Source organism: Carassius carassius, chromosome 11 (assembly GCF_963082965.1).
Source record: "Carassius carassius chromosome 11, fCarCar2.1, whole genome shotgun sequence".
NCBI classification, from domain to species: Eukaryota; Metazoa; Chordata; class Actinopteri; order Cypriniformes; family Cyprinidae; genus Carassius; species Carassius carassius.
The window spans coordinates 6,824,889-6,829,888 of NC_081765.1; the positions used below are offsets into that span (position 1 = coordinate 6,824,889).

Sequence of the window (5,000 nt, forward strand, 5' to 3'; positions counted from 1 at the left end):
ATATTATTGAGGAGGCTTTTACTATACACACTAATAATTACCTCATAGACACTCCAGAAGCACTGGCCTCCGCAGACAGACATTGTGGTTTCAAGTCCTGTCAAGAATGATTACAGCAGAGTGGCGCAGCGGAAGCGTGCTAGGCCCATAACCCAAATGTCGATGGATCGAAACCATCCTCTGCTAAGTCTTTTTAAATCTCAATCTTATTCAGGAGGCTTTTACTTTACACACAAATAATTAACTCATAGACACTCCAGAGGCACTGGCCTCCTCAGACAGAGATTGTGGTTTCGGATCGTATTAAGATTGATTACAGCAGAGTGGCGCAGCGGAAGCGTGCTGCGCCCATAACCCAGAGGTCGATGGATCGAAACCATCCTCAGCTAAGACCTTTTACCTTCTAGACACTTTAGATTCCCTAAAAATGGGCAACAACCACAGGTTGGTCATGAAAAGATGAGGCCACTTTCACCTCTCATAATAGTCATTCATCTAGAAGACTCTTTGTGTGTATTGTAAAGGACTCCTGATTAAGATTTAGATTTAAAAGGGCAAGTTAGAAAATGCTTTGAAGCACCAGTTGCCTAATGGATAAGGCACTGGCCTCCCAAGCCAGGGATTGTGGGTTCGAGTCCCATCTGGGGTGATTACAGCAAAGTGCTGCAGTGGGACTGTGCTGTGCCACGCTGTACAGCAGAGTGGCGCAGCAGAAGCGTGCTGGGCCCATAACCCAGAGGTCGATGGATCGAAACCATCCTCTGCTAAATCTTTTTAAATCTCAATCTTATTCAGGAGGCTTTTGCTATACACACAAAGAATTAACTCATAGACACTCCAGAGGCACTGGACTCCTAAGCCAGGGATTGTGGGTTCGAGTACCAACTGAGCTGAATACAGCAGAGTGGTGCAGTGGGACCGTGCTGTGCCCATAACCCAGAGGTCAATGGATCATAACCATCCTCTACTATGTTGTTTTAAATCTCAATATTATTCAGGAGGCTTTTACTATACACACTAATAATTACCTCATAGACACTCCAGAAGCACTGGCATCCTCAGACAGAGATTGTGGTTTCAAGTCCTGTCAAGATTGATTACAGCAGAGTGGCGCAGAGGAAGCGTGCTGGGCCCATAACCCAGAGGTCGATGGATCGAAACCATCCTCTGCTAAGTCTTTTTAAATCTCAATCTTATTCAGGAGGCTTTTACAATACACACAAAAAGTTAACTCCTAGAAACTCCAGAGGCACTGGACTACTAAGCCAGGGATTGTGGGTTCGAGTCCCATCTGGGGTCATTACAGCAGAGTGGCACAGTGGGACCGTGCTGTGCCCATAACCCAGAGGTCAATGGATCGTAACCATCCTCTGCTAAGACATTTTACCTTGTAGACACTCTTGAATCCCTAAAAATGGGCAACAACCACAGGTTGGTCATGAAAAGCTGAGGCCACTTTCACCTCTCATAATAGTCATTCATCTACAAGACTCTTTCTGTGTATTGTAAAGGACTCCTGATTAAGATTGAGATTTAAAAGGGCAAGTTAGTAACTGCATTAAAGCCCCAGTGGCCTAATGGATAACTCACTGGCCTCCTAAGCCAAGGATTTTGGGTTCGAGTCCCATCTGGGGTGATTACAGCAGAGTGGTGCAGTGGGACTGTGCTGTGAACCTCTGGGTTACCCCTGTGCTGTGAACCTCTGGGTTATGGGCCCAGCACGCTTCCGCTGCGCCACTCTGCTGTACAGCGCGGCGCAGCGGAAGCGTGCTGGGCCCATAACCCAGAGGTCGATGGATCGAAACCATCCTCTGCTAAGTCTTTTTAAATCTCAATCTTATTCAGGAGGCTTTTACAATACACACAAAAAGTTAACTCCTAGAAACTCCAGAGGCACTGGACTACTAAGCCAGGGATTGTGGGTTCGAGTCCCATCTGGGGTCATTACAGCAGAGTGGCACAATGGGACCGTGCTGTGCCCATAACCCAGAGGTCAATGGATCGTAACCATCCTCTGCTAAGACATTTTACCTTCTAGACACTCTTGAATCCCTAAAAATGGGCAACAACCACAGGTTGGTCATGAAAAGCTGAGGCCACTTTCACCTCTCATAATAGTCATTCATCTACAAGACTCTTTCTGTGTATTGTAAAGGACTCCTGATTAAGATTGAGATTTAAAAGTGCAAGTTAGTAACTGCATTAAAGCCCCAGTGGCCTAATGGATAAGGCACTGGCCTCCTAAGCCAAGGATTGTGGGTTCGAGTCCCATCTGGGTTGATTACAGCAGAGTGGTACAGTGGGACCGTGCTGTGCCCATAAACCAAAAGGTCAATAGATCGTAACCATCCTCTACTAAGTTGTTTTAAATCTCAATATTTTTCAGGAGGCTTTTACTATACACACTAATAATTACCTCATAGACACTCCAGAAGCACTGGCCTCCGCAGACAGAGATTGTGGTTTCAAGTCCTGTCAAGATTGATTACAGCAGAGTGGTGCAGCGGAAGCGTGCTGGCCCCATCACCCAGAGGTCGATGGATTGAAACCATCCTCTGCTAGTTTTTTTTTAAATCTCAATCTTATTCAGGAGGCTTTTACAATACACACAAAAAGTTAACTCCTAGAAACCCCAGAGGCACTGGACTCCTAAGCCAGGGATTGTGGGTTCGAGTCCCATCTGGGGTGATTACAGCAGAGTGGCGCAGTGGGACCGTGCTGTGCCCATAACCCAGAGGTCAATGGATCGTAACCATCCTCTGCTAAGACATTTTACCTTCTAGACACTCTTGAATCCCTAAAAATGGGCAACAACCACAGGTTGGTCATGAAAAGCTAAGGCCACTTTCACCTCTCATAATAGTCATTCATCTACAAGACTCTTTCTGTGTATTGTAAAGGACTCCTGATTAAGATTGAGATTTAAAAGGGCAAGTTAGTAACTGCATTAAAGCCCCAGTGGCCTAATGGATAAGGCACTGGCCTCCTAAGCCAGGGATTGTGGGTTCGAGTCCCATCTGGGGTGATTACAGCAGAGTGGTGCAGTGGGACCGTGCTGTGCCCATAAACCAAAAGGTCAATAGATCGTAACCATACTCTACTAAGTTGTTTTAAATCTCAATATTATTCAGGAGGCTTTTACTATACACACTAATAATTACCTCATAGACACTCCAGAAGCACTGGCCTCCGCAGACAGAGATTGTGGTTTCAAGTCCTGTCAAGATTGATTACAGCAGAGTGGTGCAGCGGAAGCATGCTGGCCCCATAACCCAGAGGTCGATGGATCGAAACCATCCTCTGCTAATTTTTTTTTAAATCTCAATCTTATTCAGGAGGCTTTTACAATACACACAAAGAATTAACTCCTAGAAACTCCAGAGGCACTGGACTCCTAAGACAGGGATTGTGGGTTCGAGTCCCATCTGAGGTGATTGCAGCAGAGTGGCGCAGCGGAAGCGTGCTGGGTCCATAACCCATAGGTTGATGGATCGAAACCATCCTCTGCTAAGTCTTTATAAATCTCAATCTTATTCAGGAGGCTTTTACAATACACACAAAAAGTTAACTCCTAGAAACCCCAGAGGCACTGGACAACTAAGCCAGGGATTGTGGGTTCAAGTCCCATCTGGGGTGATTACAGTAGAGTGGTACCGTGCTGTGCCCATAACCCAGAGGTCGATGGATCGTAACCATCCTCTGCTAAGACATTTTACCTTCTAGACACTCTTGAATCCCTAAAAATGGGCAACAACCACAGGTTGGTCATGAAAAGTGGCCTAATGGATAAGGCACTGGCCTCCTAAGCCAGGGATTGTGGGTTCGAGTCCCATCTGGGGTTATTACAGCAGAGTGGTGCAGTGATACCGTGCTGTGCCCATAAACCAAAAGGTCAATAGATTGTAACCATCCTCTACTAAGTTCTTTTAAATCTCAATATTATTCAGGAGGCTTTTACAATACACACAAAGAATTAACTACTAGAAACTCCAGAGGCACTGGACTCCTAAGACAGGGATTGTGGGTTCAAGTCCCATCTGAGGTGATTACAGCAGAGTGGCGCAGCGGAAGCGTGCTGGGCCCATAACCCAGAGGTCGATGAATCGAAACCATCCTCTGCTAAGTCTTTTTAAATCTCAATCTTATTCAGGAGGCTTTTACTATACACACAAATAATTACCTCATAGACACTCCAGAGGCACTGCCTCCTCAGACAGAGATTGTGGTTTCAAGTCCTGCCAAGATTGATTACAGCAGAGTGGCGCAGCGGAAGCGTGCTGGGTCCATAACCCATAGGTTGATGGATCGAAACCATCCTCTGCTAAGTCTTTTTAAATCTCAATCTTATTCAGGAGGCTTTTACAATACACACAAAAAGTTAACTCCTAGAAACCCCAGAGGCACTGGACTACTAAGCCAGGGATTGTGGGTTCGAGTCCCATCTGGGTTGATTACAGCAGAGTGGCACAGTGGGACCGTGCTGTGCCCATAACCCAGAGGTCAATGGATCGTAACCATCCTCTGCTAAGACATTTTACCTTCTAGACACTCTTGAATCCCTAAAAATGGGCAACAACCACAGGTTGGCCATGAAAAGCTGAGGCCACTTTCACCTCTCATAATAGACATTCATCTACAAGACTCTTTCTGTGTATTGTAAAGGACTCCTGATTAAGATTGAGATTTAAAAGGGCAAGTTAGTAACGGCATTAAAGCCCCAGTGGCCTAATGGATAAGGCACTGGACTACTAAGCCAGGGATTGTGGGTTCGAGTCCCATCTGGGTTGATTACAGCAGAGTGGCACAGTGGGACCGTGCTGTGCCCATAACCCAGAGGTCAATGGATCGAAACCATCCTCTGCTAAATCTTTTTAAATCTCAATCTTATTCAGGAGGCTTTTGCTATACACACAAAGAATTAACTCATAGACACTCCAGAGGCACTGGACTCCTAAGCCAGGGATTGTGGGTTCGAGTCCCAACTGAGGTGAATACAGCAG

General features: G+C 45.9%; 1 non-coding gene across 1 annotated transcript; it reads left to right on the forward strand.

Annotated features, from left to right (window-relative positions):
- The first annotated feature begins 2,952 nt into the window (after nt 1–2,952).
- Nucleotides 2,953–3,025, forward strand: trnar-ccu (transfer RNA arginine (anticodon CCU)). The gene has a single exon. It is a non-coding gene; the product is annotated as a tRNA-Arg (tRNA).
- The last annotated feature ends 1,975 nt before the right edge of the window (nt 3,026–5,000 follow it).